Source organism: Tupaia chinensis, unplaced genomic scaffold, assembly GCF_000334495.1.
Source record: "Tupaia chinensis unplaced genomic scaffold, TupChi_1.0 Scaffold000251_1, whole genome shotgun sequence".
Classification (NCBI taxonomy): Eukaryota; Metazoa; Chordata; class Mammalia; order Scandentia; family Tupaiidae; genus Tupaia; species Tupaia belangeri.
The window spans coordinates 2,484,487-2,500,698 of record NW_006159731.1 but is presented as its reverse complement, the minus strand read 5'-3'; the positions used below and the strand labels follow the sequence as shown (position 1 = coordinate 2,500,698).

General features: G+C 38.4%; 2 pseudogenes; both read right to left on the bottom strand.

Moving 5' to 3' along the window:
- Positions 1–1,832: 1,832 nt before the first annotated feature.
- LOC102486009 (UPF0547 protein C16orf87 homolog pseudogene) lies at positions 1,833–2,447 on the bottom strand (annotated as a pseudogene).
- Positions 2,448–4,193: 1,746 nt separating this feature from the next.
- LOC102485570 (UPF0547 protein C16orf87 homolog pseudogene) lies at positions 4,194–4,808 on the bottom strand (annotated as a pseudogene).
- Positions 4,809–16,212: the final 11,404 nt, after the last annotated feature.

The following is a 16,212-nucleotide window of genomic DNA, read 5'->3' as shown; positions in this document are numbered from 1 at the left end:
TGTTCAATTTTACAAAATATTGCCAAACTATTTTTCACTTTTTTTAGAGAGAGAGATTTTTGCTATAGGGTGCATGTGCTTGTTGGAGAAACAGAGAGAGAGACAGAAAGTAAGAAATCACCACCCCTAAGTAGGGATGACCGTGCCACAATCCCTTCCCCTCTATTCTTCTCTCAGAAGTCTTGACACATACGCACACATTCCTGGCATGAGTTTTAAGCCACCAGGTCCAGGACTTAAACCATGGTGGAATACATGGGAGTTTATGCCATTATGCCATCTGGTCCCACCAAACTGTTTTAAACAGAAATTACTAAGTACCCATAACTGATGACATGAGGATTTTGTGTATCAACTATTAGCTCCAGTTGCTGTTCCAGGATACCTATATCAAGATTTAGGCTAGGAAACCTGTTTCAAAGCTGTAATTACATACAACTTTAAAAACAGTTGAGGGAAGGGACCAGCAGTTAGCCTAATGGCTATGTCGCTGGACTCCCACGTAGTCAACCATGGTTCAAGTCCCGGACCCGGTGGTTTAAACTCACGCTGGGCGCGTGTGTGTGCGTGCCCAAGATCCTGAGAGGAGAATGGAGGAGAAGGGATTGTGGTGTGGCCATCCACGCTGGGGGGTGGTTTCTCTGTTTTAGTCTCTCTGTCTCTCTCTGTCTGTCTGGTGAGTGCACGTGCCCTATAGCAAAAACCTCTCAAAAAAAAAAAAACAGTTGAGGGAAAAAATAAAAAAGGTCTCTATCAGAGAATACGGATGGAGAGAGTAGGTTACCACTGATTACACACTCCCAAGTTATTACTTTGCAGGTTGCTAAAAACAGTTGTGTTCCTTACTTGATTATAATATTATTTCACCTTTAGGGACCTTAGAGAGATCATCTGTTGGCCCCAAGTCAGGGAGGTATAGCCAGTTCTCAAATGCACGAATAGGTTTTTAAGATCATTGTTACACCATATGCTTGTTTGAATGATTTCCTGGGGGTCAGCAGGTGGCAGGATGGTTAAGGCAGTGGACTCCCACATGGTCTACTGCACAGTTTGAGTCTGAGACCCAGTGGCTTGAAACTCATGCCAGGCATGTGTGCATGTGTGCCCAAAATCCTGAGAGGAGAAGGGATTGTCTTGTGGCCATCTTTCCTGGGGGAGGGGGGATGATTTCTCACTTCCCTTCTCTCTGTCTCTCTCTGGCAAGCACAAGCACCCTATGACAAACAAACAAATTCCCTATTGTGAAGGCATTTGTGTTGCTACATCAAGAGTAGACTTACATAGTAGGAGCATTTTCTTGGCTTCTGTACCTTGGAGAAGCAGTGGTTTTCATGACAGCCTCCAAGGACAGTAAGGGTTTGAACTCCAGTAAGGCCTCTCCACCCTTTACTCCTTGCATTTCTGCTTTGATTCAAGACAGACAATAATTCTCCATCTCATCAAACTTCCAACATTCTAGGATCATTTTGCTGCAGCTATTGACAGTATCAACCCATAAAGAATGAAAGCATAAGATTTTTAAAGAGTAGCATTTCCAGCTAAAAATCAGAAGGAAGCTTTGCAGCATTTATAAAAAATTTGCCATCAACGTGGCTTCAAGCAACACAAATGTATCTTGCAGTTCTGTAGGTCAGAAGTACACGTGTCTTGCTGGGATAAAATCAAGGTGTTGGCACGATTGCATTCTTTTCTGGAAGCTCTAGGGGAGAATGTGTTTCCAGCTTCCACAGGCTGCCACATTCCTTGGCTCATGGCCCCCCTCCACACCTCCAAAGCTAGCAGTGTGGCATCTCTCTGACTGTTGTCCCATAGTAATCTCTCCCCCAACCATGTCAGGAGAGGTCCTCCAATTTTTTTTTTTTTTTAATAATTTTTCTATTTATATTTCTGCCAAGGCCACTGAAAACACAAAAGCCTTTTCATCAGAAAGGTTAGCATAGATGTCTATTTCTTTTTCCTGTTTCTCCTAGAAGATGATCCCTTCTGATCAATGGTGACTCTACAATTATGTTAACATCTTCACCTTAAGCCAAGCTCTTTCTTCCTCATGTTTTTTGGCAGATGCACTTTTAGGTCTTCCGCTTCCTTATCTGATATAATCTGAATGGCTGTTACTTTCTGTTTTCTAAATCTTTGTTTACAGTAGAATTTATCTTCTCTCTCCTCTCTCGGTTCACCTCCTCTTGGCTTCACACTTGTTTTCTGTAGAAGGTGGTGATCTCTCTGAGTATTTTGCATTTAAAAGTCTTCTGCTAATAAATATGTAACCACAGGGACATGACTTACATGCGATAGGAACCTGTTGGTTGCATCCAGGGCCCAATTTGGTGGCCATCTTCACTTTCTTGGCTCGAATTACAGACAGGCTCCAAGGTCCTCCAATTTTAAAGACACATGATTTTATATTGGGCTCACCTGGGTAAATCAGGATAATCTCCCTTTCTCATGGCCCTTAATTGAACCACACTACAAAGTTCCTTTTGCCATACAGAGTAATATATGCACAGACTGTAGTAATTAGGACATGGATATCTTTGGGGTGAGGCCATTATTTTGCCTACAGATTTGTTTAAAGAGGGAAGCACAGGTACAAATGCTATACTTAATTAGCCGCAAGTGCTGTAGACATATAAGCCAAATAAGCAAACTTGTTCACAAGGCTCATCAGAACCTGTAAAGCATAACAAATGCATGTATTTCAAATTATATGAATGGAATTGTACAGTATGTACTCAATATCAATGAAATTGTGTAGTATGCACATCATCTTTTAACATTATTTTTGTGAGCTCCATCAGTCATTCATCCTTATTGTCGTAGAGCTTCCCATGCTGTGACTGTGACACAGTCTGTCCATGCATTCTGTTGTTTATGGGCACCGCGCGGTTTCCAGGTTTGGGGCTGTCATGCATTGCGCCCATGTCTTTTGGTGAATGAACGTGTTCTGTTGGGTTACTCTTGGCGGTGGTAATGCTGGGCCATGAAGTATGGATGTGTTCATCTTTATTGGAGATGTCCGATTTTCCAAAATGTCTGTACTGTACTACTCCTGCCAGCAATTTATGAGGATTTCAGTTACTCTGGATCCTCACCAGTACTTCTAATTTAATTTTTATTAAACATTTTTTTTCTATAGGATGTGTGTGCTCACCAGAGAGGGGGGGGAGGGGAAACAAAAGAGAGGTGAGAGGTGAAAACTTACTCTCCCCATGGAGAATTATCATACTGCAATATCTTCTCCATTTCTCCCTCCTTTTTGGATTTTGGGCATGCATTCACATGTACATGGCATGTTTCTCAAACTACTGGGTCTAGGACTTGAACTGTGTGATCAATCATGTGGAATCTAGTCACTTTAACCACCAGACCATGGGGCAGGCCCCTTTAGGGCATTTTTCTATTTAATTACATCTCTTTTTCTTATAGATTTCTAGGAAATCTTAATATATTTTGGAAATATGCCTTTTGTTGGTTGTCATTTGATGAACAGAAGTTATCATTTTAATACACTCTAAACCAATGTGTCAGTTCTCCTCTATAACGTTAGCACTGTTACTATTCTTTCTTTTAAAAAAATATATTGGGGCTAGTTGGTGGAATGGTGGTTAAGGCAACTGAATCCCACATAGTTGACTACTTAGTTTGAATCCTGTACTCTGCAGTTTGAAGAACATGCCAGGGGTTTGTGCATGCATGCTCAAAATCCTGAGAGGAAAGCAAAAATAAAGGGACTGTGGCATGGCCATCCCCTCAAGGGGTTGCTTTCTCACTCTTTCTCTCTTTCTCTGGCAAGTGCATGTGTCCTATAGCAAACTTAAAAAAAAAAAAAAAGAGTTACTATACATTTTGAGATCAATTTACTAATCCCAACGCATCTTACTTTCTCCTGAGTCTTAATTGTTCTTGCAGAAAACGGCTTTCAGTTTCTTAGGAATGTTAATTTTACTACAAAACTGTGATACAGATCAGTTATAACAAGCATCTGACATTGCTTGACTTATTAACATGTATTTGTTAAAAGGAAGATACTTACAAATGTTCATAGCTAGTCAGATAAAAATAAATTCTTAGTTCACAAGCCTGATTTTCTAGGTTTTTTTTTTTTTTCCAAAGCAAAAAAAAAAAAAACCTGCCTTACTTTTAAGAAACATCTCTCTGACTGTTGTCCCATAGTAATCTCTCCCCCAACCATGTCAGGAGAGGTCCTCCAATTTTTTTTTTTTTTTAATAATTTTTCTATTTATATTTCTGCCAAGGCCACTGAAAACACAAAAGCCTTTTCATCAGAAAGGTTAGCATAGATGTCTATTTCTTTTTCCTGTTTCTCCTAGAAGATGATCCCTTCTGATCAATGGTGACTCTACAATTATGTTAACATCTTCACCTTAAGCCAAGCTCTTTCTTCCTCATGTTTTTTGGCAGATGCACTTTTAGGTCTTCCGCTTCCTTATCTGATATAATCTGAATGGCTGTTACTTTCTGTTTTCTAAATCTTTGTTTACAGTAGAATTTATCTTCTCTCTCCTCTCTCGGTTCACCTCCTCTTGGCTTCACACTTGTTTTCTGTAGAAGGTGGTGATCTCTCTGAGTATTTTGCATTTAAAAGTCTTCTGCTAATAAATATGTAACCACAGGGACATGACTTACATGCGATAGGAACCTGTTGGTTGCATCCAGGGCCCAATTTGGTGGCCATCTTCACTTTCTTGGCTCGAATTACAGACAGGCTCCAAGGTCCTCCAATTTTAAAGACACATGATTTTATATTGGGCTCACCTGGGTAAATCAGGATAATCTCCCTTTCTCATGGCCCTTAATTGAACCACACTACAAAGTTCCTTTTGCCATACAGAGTAATATATGCACAGACTGTAGTAATTAGGACATGGATATCTTTGGGGTGAGGCCATTATTTTGCCTACAGATTTGTTTAAAGAGGGAAGCACAGGTACAAATGCTATACTTAATTAGCCGCAAGTGCTGTAGACATATAAGCCAAATAAGCAAACTTGTTCACAAGGCTCATCAGAACCTGTAAAGCATAACAAATGCATGTATTTCAAATTATATGAATGGAATTGTACAGTATGTACTCAATATCAATGAAATTGTGTAGTATGCACATCATCTTTTAACATTATTTTTGTGAGCTCCATCAGTCATTCATCCTTATTGTCGTAGAGCTTCCCATGCTGTGACTGTGACACAGTCTGTCCATGCATTCTGTTGTTTATGGGCACCGCGCGGTTTCCAGGTTTGGGGCTGTCATGCATTGCGCCCATGTCTTTTGGTGAATGAACGTGTTCTGTTGGGTTACTCTTGGCGGTGGTAATGCTGGGCCATGAAGTATGGATGTGTTCATCTTTATTGGAGATGTCCGATTTTCCAAAATGTCTGTACTGTACTACTCCTGCCAGCAATTTATGAGGATTTCAGTTACTCTGGATCCTCACCAGTACTTCTAATTTAATTTTTATTAAACATTTTTTTTCTATAGGATGTGTGTGCTCACCAGAGAGGGGGGGGAGGGGAAACAAAAGAGAGGTGAGAGGTGAAAACTTACTCTCCCCATGGAGAATTATCATACTGCAATATCTTCTCCATTTCTCCCTCCTTTTTGGATTTTGGGCATGCATTCACATGTACATGGCATGTTTCTCAAACTACTGGGTCTAGGACTTGAACTGTGTGATCAATCATGTGGAATCTAGTCACTTTAACCACCAGACCATGGGGCAGGCCCCTTTAGGGCATTTTTCTATTTAATTACATCTCTTTTTCTTATAGATTTCTAGGAAATCTTAATATATTTTGGAAATATGCCTTTTGTTGGTTGTCATTTGATGAACAGAAGTTATCATTTTAATACACTCTAAACCAATGTGTCAGTTCTCCTCTATAACGTTAGCACTGTTACTATTCTTTCTTTTAAAAAAATATATTGGGGCTAGTTGGTGGAATGGTGGTTAAGGCAACTGAATCCCACATAGTTGACTACTTAGTTTGAATCCTGTACTTTGCAGTTTGAAGAACATGCCAGGGGTTTGTGCATGCATGCTCAAAATCCTGAGAGGAAAGCAAAAATAAAGGGACTGTGGCATGGCCATCCCCTCAAGGGGTTGCTTTCTCACTCTTTCTCTCTTTCTCTGGCAAGTGCATGTGTCCTATAGCAAACTTAAAAAAAAAAAAAAAAGAGTTACTATACATTTTGAGATCAATTTACTAATCCCAACGCATCTTACTTTCTCCTGAGTCTTAATTGTTCTTGCAGAAAACGGCTTTCAGTTTCTTAGGAATGTTAATTTTACTACAAAACTGTGATACAGATCAGTTATAACAAGCATCTGACATTGCTTGACTTATTAACATGTATTTGTTAAAAGGAAGATACTTACAAATGTTCATAGCTAGTCAGATAAAAATAAATTCTTAGTTCACAAGCCTGATTTTCTAGGTTTTTTTTTTTTTTCCAAAGCAAAAAAAAAAAAAAAACCTGCCTTCATTCTAAGAAAATAATGTTTAATTTTTTAAAATTCTGGGTGCCGAAAGAATAAAAATAAGTATCTTTAGAAAAATAACCTGTCATCTCTTTTTTATGCCAGAAATAGTCATAGGATAGTGTAAAAAAATAACCTTTCAAATCTTCTCTCTAAATCTGATCAGATAGTTCCTTTGCAAATTATTTACATCCCTCCAATCAATCAATATTTAGTAAGTAACTTCTGTGTGTTGGACACTCCAGTGGTATGGCTCCCGTAAGATACTATACCCTGTGACTTTTTCTGAAGGCCACAGGATGCAGCCTAAGGGGAAAGCACCAAGCTTCTAAGCTTCATCACACGTTTAGAGAATCCTGAGGCATATTCACAAGAGTCCTATCTCAAGACTGGAGTCTTGCTTGCCTTGTTCTTGCCAGTCCCACCTCCCCTAGGGCTGACTGGAGGCCTAGTTCTGAACCCTAAGAAGCCCTGTGACTGGAGCCCTGTATCAGCCAAAACCTAACAAAGAAAGCAGATACCATACTAAGTACTTAGAATAGAATTTAATGAAGGGAAAATGATGACATGAGTGATGAGTGAGTAGCTGAAAAGCCCATAGGGGTGTTAAACATCATAGATATTAGCAGCCGCAGGAAGGCACTGTACAATCACTAGGCTAGGGGGACAGAGGGGCAAGATGATATAATGTCCCCACTTAACATATACCAAATGCTTGCACTCTATGGAAAAAACTGAAAGACTGGAAAAGATGTAGAAACGTGGAGAACATTGCCGTTACTGGAGACAGTGTGGGAAGAGCATGGGACGTAGGAGAGGGTGAAAGGAAGAGAGTGAAGGAGAAAAATAGATAAGACGTTTAAGGGACACAGAAATGGAGGATTGTTTGTTGATAATGTATATGATAATATCTTTAACCGGACTGGTATGTAGTGTAGTTGTGCTGGGAAAATTCTTTTTACAAGCTGTGGTAAAGTACAGTGATTAAATATATAAAATTTTTAAAAAGTACTTGAAGCTTAAAAATAAAATAAAATAAATGACAAAAAAAAGATGATATGATTAGATCCAACTGCAGTCTGTGGAGGTGCCCCAAGGACCCAGTACTGGGGAAAGGAGACTCCTGAGAAAGAGGAGGTCTGAGCCCTGGTCTAGCTTGGACCATAGCAGATTGTTTTTAAATGTTTTACATATTAGGTTTCTATATACAATTTTATTTGAATTAAAACCTTCCAGTTTTTTTCATTTTCAATAATCATGAGTTCTGGACAAGAGCAAATTAATGAAATCTTCCATAAATGCAAAGTCCATTAATATGTTTGATGGTTCTAGGAAGCAGATTCTTGATTGAAGTGTGATTTACTGCAGCATGGAGACATATGAGGGGACTTCAGTTTTGGAGGAATGGAATTGAAGTATAAGTTTATTTTGGTACAAAAATATTTGAAATACATAATTTTTAAAATAATATACATTTTCCATGACATTTTTGAAGAGCTCTAGTAGTTTAAACAGTCTCATCAGTCTGCAGTGTATAGGGGGGTTTCTAGTTTGTTTTCTTTTATTAGTTTGTTTAACATTATTCATTGTCGTTATTTAATTTATTTTTTTGAAGTTGACCAGAGAGAGAGAAGGAAAGCGAGAAAGCAAGCTGCCAAGTCCAGGACTTGAACTGCAGTCAGCCATGTGGAAGCCCAGCCACCTTGACCTCTGAGCCACCTGCTGGCCCTAGTGTATAGAGTTTTTAATAACAATCGTTTAAGCCTATGTGATAGCTGTCATCAGACATGTCTCCAGGAGCGACGTACGCATAAACAAGTATATGAGAAACTGGGTCAGCAAATATTATGACCAGAAAATATTGTGGGTTCCTGGATGAACTCTCATAAACAATAGTGACTATTTTCAAAAAAAAGTATTTTTCAGTGAAATATACAGTTTAAGTAGTTTGAATTTGCTATTGACAATTTTTTTCATTTTGAAATAGTGACTTATCTCCTTAGCAAAATTGTGAAATGTGACTTTTTTGTCTCCTTCACTTTTTTATCTTTTCTTGCCTTTTAAATATAATGCAACTTTTAAAAAATTACTTATATACAAGTATCTCTTTCAGATACTTGTGAAGGACACATAGTCACTCTGAGACTCAGGATGTGGTTAAAGTTAGCCACTAATAGCGAAAAACAGTGATGGATATGTGTCTTGTGTTCTGCTTGCAAGATTAATATCAGCTCTAATGACTTATATAGCTATATTTGTATGATTTAGAAGTATGGATTCACTAGGTGGAATCTTATATAGCCATTCAAATGATTCTTACAAAGTTAATGTAACCACTACTTAGTAGAACTGAAGGATATAATATAGGAAGCAATTATTGGATTTTTACTATGCAAAAATATGTCATGACTTTCCTGACAACCTAATATGTCATGACACATTTTCACATAGCAAAAAGTCATGACATATTTTTGCATAGCAAAAACCTCTCTAAAATATAGTCATATAAGGTTATCAGGAAAATCATGACACATTTTTTTGCATAGTAAAACATGTCATGACTTTCCCAACAACCTAATATGACTATAGTCAAACATGTATGCATAATATTCTTTGATCTGACAATTCCACTTCCTAAATAGGCTTATAAAGATAAATATACAAGGATACCTACTACATTGTTAATAACACCAAAAATTAGCAACAACAAATCTTCACCAGTAGGGATTAGATTAAAACGTATGGTACAGGGACCAGCAGATGGCATAATGGTTAAGTCACTGGACTCCCATGTAGTCAACAATGTTCAGGTCCCAGACTGGTGTCTTATAACTCATGTTGGGCACGTGTGCGCATGTGCCCAAAATCCTAAGAGGAGAAGGGATTGCAGTGTGGCCATCTTCCCTGGGTGGATGATTTCTCGCTTTCTGTCTCTCTAGTAAGTGCACGCTCCCTATAGCAAAAATCTTGGGGAAAAAAACATGTATGGGACCAGCAGTTGGTATAATGGCTATGTCGCTGGACTCTCATGTAGTTGACCATAGTTCGAGTTCCAGTCCTGGTGGCTTAAACTCATGCTGGGTGTGTTTGTATGTGTGCCTAAGATCCCAAGAGGAGAATGGAGAAGGGATTGTGGGGTGGTCATTCCCCCTGGGGCATGACTTCTCACATTCTGTATCTCTGTCTCTCTCTGTCTCTTTCTGACGAGCACATGCACCCTATAGTGAAAACCTCTCCAAAAAAAAAAAAAAGATGGGGCTGGCAGATGGTGTGGTGGTTGAAGGCTGACCAAGCCGGTCTGCTTTCTCTCCACTCTGTATCTCTCTCTCTCACTCACTCCCCCTCTCTGGTCAAATTTAAATAAATAAGTAAATAAATAAATAAACTTAAACAAAATAATTCTAAAAAAAAAAAAAAGAAAAGTATGTTGTGGGACCAGTGCTTAAGGCAGTGGATCTGACAGTCTGCTTTCTCTCCACTCTGTATCTCTCCCTCACTCCCTCTCCCTCTCTGGTCAAATTTAAATAAATAAAAAAAACAACCAAACAAATAAATAAATAAAATAATTCTAAAAAAAAGAAAAGTATGTTGTGGGACCAGTGGTTAAGGCAGTGGATTCCCACATAGCTGACTGCAGTTTTAGCCCCAGACCTGGCATCTTGAAAATCACATCAGGTGCATGTGCATGCATGCCCAAAAACTCCAGGAGGAAAATTAAGAAGAAGGGATTGTGGTATGGCCATCTCTCCTGGGGAGTGATTTTCTCACTTTCCCTCTTACTGTCTCTATGGTCAGCATATGCTCCCAATGGCAAAAATCAAAAAAAAAAAAAAATTATGGTGCACTCAAACAATGAAACACTATATAGTCATTTTAAAAGTGGAGTACATATATATCTGAATATTGAAAGATATCTGGTATATTGTTATGTGTGGGGGGAAGCAAATTACAGAATAATAGGTATGATATAAGCCATTTAGTAAACAAAAATCAGCATATATAGTATATACTATGCAATAAATATATATCAGATACTACATATCAAGATTATAAATGTATATATAATATATATGATATATCTAGCTTTTCACAACAGTAAACCCTAGGATAGGGCTTAAATAAGCATCACTTTCTCCTTTATTCATTTCTGTATGTGTATTGTTTATAGTAAGCATGTTGATTCATGATACTTTATAATACAATATAATTTATAATATAATACATACTATTTACAATACTAAATAACATATTTCAACACAGAAAAATCTGAAAGGAAATCAGTAACATGATAGTTGATGGAATCATAAATTTAAAAAAGTGTTTTTACTCTGATAAATTTTATTCCATGTGTATATTGTGCTTTTGTTAAAAAAAAAAAAAAAAGGCCACACCCATAGTGCAGTGGTTAAACCCTGTGTATAGGAAACCAGGTCCCACATGGCTGCCTGTGTTTGGAATTCTGGTCCCTGCAGCTTGAAAAACATACTGAGTAGATGCGCATTTATGGCCCAAATCCTGATGGAATGGAGAAATGAAGGGAAAAAGGATTGCAGCATTACCACGCCCAATTGGCATGTGTTTTCTCTCTCTCTCATGCACTTCCACTTTCTGGCATTTCAAGAAAAGAAGGTAGAGAACCAGGGATGGAGTGTTTAGGGATTGGAGTAAGTCATTTAAATACCTAACCACCTTCTAGCTTCAATTTACTCCCTCTAGTAATTTTTAAAACCCCATAGGTGCAGCCAAGCAGGTCAGGCCAGTTAAGAAGGCCAAACTATGAGGGGAAAAGGACTCAGGGGTGAATATACAATTGCTGCTAGAGAGCCCCTGAATGTGTACCACCACTGTGTTAATCATCTGAACTGCTGACATTGGTGTACCTCACAGGGGAGGGCATTTTTTCCAGGAGTTCAACTTCTCCATTTGTTTTTGTTTTGTTTGTTTGTTTTGTTTTTGACAAACAAGTTAGGCATTTTTTATTTGATTCTTGTTATCCAGACATTCAAAGTAGTAGGAGATCACTTAATATATTTACGAAATACATTCAAGAGTACTTGAAGTTCATGGAGAAATCAATTACAGCTTGAGTTTATTTTGAAACAAAATTTAAGTATCCATGTATAGATTTTTCATAATACAAAGTTTTAAGAACCTTTTGAAGACCCCCTTTTGTGTAATGCTCATAATTTTTCTCTCACATAAGAGAAGTGCACAATTGTTTTATTTGGTCCATTTCCTTTCTGATTAAATAATGAGTGGCATACAGGCTGTTGTTTTCTTCTTGATGGAAGAACACACCTTTTAATTATAATCTGAAACACTTTTAATTCACTGACAGCTACATCTGAGCAGCCTCTGAACTAACATCTTAAAAGTTTTTCTTAATAGGAAACAACTGTCTAGCTGTTCTCCATTTGTTTGAAGGAGCCATCAGCAAATGCAACTCCAAACTAGAGTTTTAAACAATGAGTGAATTTGGCAGCTTCCTGGAGCACTAGAGTCTTGAGGCAGTTAGACCTTCAACCCTATGATGTCAGCTTATTTCTCTGAAGAGCTCATAGCATGGTTTTTCTCAGAAATGTTGGCCATCTGATGCAAAAATGTGGAGACCAGCTCCCCACCTTAGGGATTCCTTTTCTGGTAAACTTTTGCAGGGAGATTCTTGTTATGCCAGGAAAACTTATGCAGCATATTTCAGCTGCTCCAGAATTTGAATTCCATAGATCATTGTTCATAGATGGTACCATTCTCAGTAGGCTCCTGCCAGGACCCCTGCTTTCCCAGCTTTTACAGTTACCTTTCTTGTTAGGGAGTGAGGGTCCAGGGAACAACACAGGGCTGGCAAACCAGAACCCCCAAATCAACAACCAAGACCCCAGCAGGTAGGATTTGCTGCAAAATCAGAAAGTTGATCAGATTTATGGCACCTGAGTCAGTAGATAGGACTACCATTTTGCAAGGAGCTCGCTGATGGAAACTATTTCATCAATGGAAAATCATCACATTGCTTCAGTTCTTTGCTGCTGTGTTTTTAATTGGTGAGCTCCAGGGCTTTGTGGTCAGGGTTGCAGAATACATAACTAAAGTTATTTCATGACATAAAAAAACAAAACAAAACAAAACAAAACTTTCAAACACCAAAATTAGGAAAGAAAAGAAGAATTAAAATGCCACAGAGATGAAAATGTGTTTTTCTAGGACAAAGGTAAGTGAACGATTTAAGTTCATGGCGATTTTTAGTTTCATTCCCACACATATACAAATAATCCTTTTTAAAAATTCTATTCAGCGCTCGGGTACAAGTACACAATGTACCCAGAAAGTTCAAGTGTCGATTATCATTATTAATACCCTTGTTTTCCTTGCTTGCTCATTGCCAAATAAAACAACAAAATAAGCACAAGCTGCTGCAGTAAAACCACCAGGAGCACAGGCATCTTGATAGGAAAGGCCGTGTCAGCTTTTCTATTTCCTACACGGAGGGCTTCTTTCCTTGTAAGGATGGAAACTTGGAGAAAGTTACCACACGCGTTATACTGACAACTATCCAATTTCACAGGCAGAAGAGTTTCCTTTGTTTTCTTGAGTAAAATGGAAACAGACACGTATGTCTTAGAAGGTAGTTATGGGGGCCAGCAGGTGGCGGTGGCTGGGGTGCTGGACTCCCACATGGCCAACCAGGGTTTGAGTCCTAGACCTAATGGCTTGCTTTCTCACTTTCCCGAAAGGAAGGAGAGATGGAGGAGAAGGAATTGTGGCATGGCCATTCCCCATGTGAGGGAGCTATCGTCACCGCTCCTCCAGTGATGCACACGTCCTCCAGCAATTTTTTAAATTATTTTTTTAAAGAAAGAGTTTATAGTAGGAAAAAGCAAAAGAGACGTTGAGGGATGCTACTATCTCAGAGGCTGTGTTTTTCCTCTGGACATGTAACTTCCATGTGGGGGGTCAGGTGTGGTTTTGTGTTGTTTTCTCTGGGAGCTTTTGCACAGAGTCCTCCTATCTGTGGAGACAGTTCTCAGTCAGTTCTGAGACAGGAGACTGGAGCGGGGATGCTTTAGTCCCAAAGGTATGCAGTTTTCCACTAAAGTGGTCTAAGGAATGTCCCAAGCAGGCATTTCTACCAATGAGGCAAGCTAAGGGATTCTTTCTAATATTTGGAACTTCACTGAGCTGTGGAAGGAAGAAATGAATATGGTTTCCTTTTTTTCTTTCTTTCTTTTTTTTTTTTTTAAACCTGAAACAGGAGCAGAATTGTAGCTGTCACAAGCTGACTAAATATTTTTTTATAGTACCAAAGCCTTTAAAAATCCTTGGATCACTCATGAGAACTAATGTTTATGTTGGGACCTTTACATTAGTTAAGGGCTGAGCGTGTGTGTGTGCAAGTTACGTGTGCACAGTGCCAGTCATCTGCCTGGTGGCTCCATGTCTGGGGAGGGTGGGAAGAGCAAATTATTCTATCCATGGTCTGGAATAACTTAAGACTGCAGAGAAATAGACTTCAGTTCAACATTCTGAAAACGGAAAATCAGGATGAGGTTTATAGCAAGCCTAGGAATGCCCTTGACATTCAAACCACGCACCCTAGCCTCCCTGACTACCAGATGGGTAATTCTACTCTCCCTACGCTGCCTGTGCAAGTCCTGTGCAGTGTCAGAATTCAGAGCGTAGGCCTCAAAGCCCTGTGAGGATTTTATTTTTTGGAGATAAGCCTGAGACCCAACGGCAGAGGTTGATTTCAGTCTTCTCTCTTAACAGAGCTACTACATGAACAATATATAGAAAAAGGAAACTGCACCGTTTTCTTTGCAGTTTTGTGAATTTTTTTAGATTAATGAGTCTATGGATCATTCACTGGAATATTCTCTACGTACTCTTTTGCACTTGTAAAACATCAGCTTCTGAAAGGCTTATTGAGCCATTTCACTGAGTTGACCCTTAGGAAATCCCAATGTGACTGTGAAGGTCTAGATTAGACTAGAAACAACAAAAAATTTTCTTCCCACAGTTGACGAGTAGAAGGGTCTTTCAGTGGGAATATGGTAGGTGATTATTTTCAAAGTGTAATTTTCAGAAAGTGAAAAACATGCATTTTAATACAAGGGTCTTTAGAAATTAATGAAAACTGTATTATGAAGAGCTATGCATGGACTTCAACATTTTTTTGCACTAAAATAAACTCATAATTTAATTCCATTTTCCACTTTTTGAAGTTCTTACCCATACTTACATGAGCACATGTCAAATATCTTGTTCACTGGTGAGCCATCAGTTGCTAAAACTAGTTCATAGGAGAATTCAAGAGACTGAGTATATATAGTTTATGAAAGAAAGAATTTAGTAATAAGATTGCTAACTTAGATTTAAAAAAAAAACAAAGTTGATTAGAATGCAAAATGGTACAGAAACCTTAGAAGGTAGTTCAGTCATTTCTTTCAAAGTGAAAGTTACCATACAATTTAGCAATGATATTCCTATTTACCTAAATGAATTGAAAACGTATGTGCACACAAAAACCTACACACACAAGTTTTTTTTTCAAGAATTATTTATTTAATTTTATTTATCTTTTTTATTTTTTTTTAATTTGCTACTGAAGATGTGCACTCACCAGAGAGAGAGAGAGAAAGTGAGAAGGCAAGCTGCAAGGTCCAGGATTTGAACTAGTTGATCAAGTGGAAATTCAACACCTGAATCACCACATCATCTGCTAACCCCTGAACACAAAAGTTTAACAGCTTGATTTATAAGTGCTAAAAGCTGGAAGCAAGCAAAATATCCCTCAATAGTCAAATAAACTATCTTTTTTTTTCTGAGAGATTTTTGCTATGTGCTCACTGGAAAGACAGAGACAGACAGAGAGAGAAGGTGAGAAAACAACTCCCGGTGGTGGTGGTGGTGGGGGGTGTTGGCCAGGCTGCAATCCCTTGTCCTCCATTCTCCTCTCGGAATTTTGGGCATGCATGCACACACACCCAATGTGAGTTTCAAGCCACTGGGTCCAGGACTTCAACTGTGGTCAACCATGTGGGAGTCTAGCACCTTAGACAGATAAACTTTGGTATATTCACACAATAATGAATTAGCATTTAAAAGGAATAAGGTATGAAGCCACAAATAGAATAGAGGAATCTTGAATGCATATTACTAAGTGAATGAAACCAATCTAAAAAGAATACCTGCTTTTATTTCAACTGTGAGCTCCTGATGGAAGGAAAACTTTAATGGGATAAAAAGATCAGTGGTTGCTAGGAGTTCAGGGGAGGGATGAATAGGTGAAGCACAGGGAATTCTTAGGGCACTGAAACTGTCCTGTAAGAAACTGTAATGGGGGGATATATGGCATTTTGTATTTGCTAAAACCCAGAAACTGTACAACACAAAGAACGACTCCTAATGTAAACTATAGACCTTGGTTAGTACTAATTAATACCAGTGTATCAATATAGGTTCATCAGTTAAATTAATGTACCGTGCTGATGTAAGATGTTAATATAAGGGGAAACTGCAGGTAGAAGTGAGGGGAAGAGAGGATATATGGGAATTGTGTGTACTATCTGCTTAATTTATCGGCTACTCTAAAATTTCTAAAAAGTCTATTACTTAGACAAGTGTGTTACTGTTGTGTAGGGTAATAACACGACAAGCATTAGGATTCCCTTTTCTAGCCAACAGAAATTATTTCTAATTCTACTCTACAAAAGTCATTTGC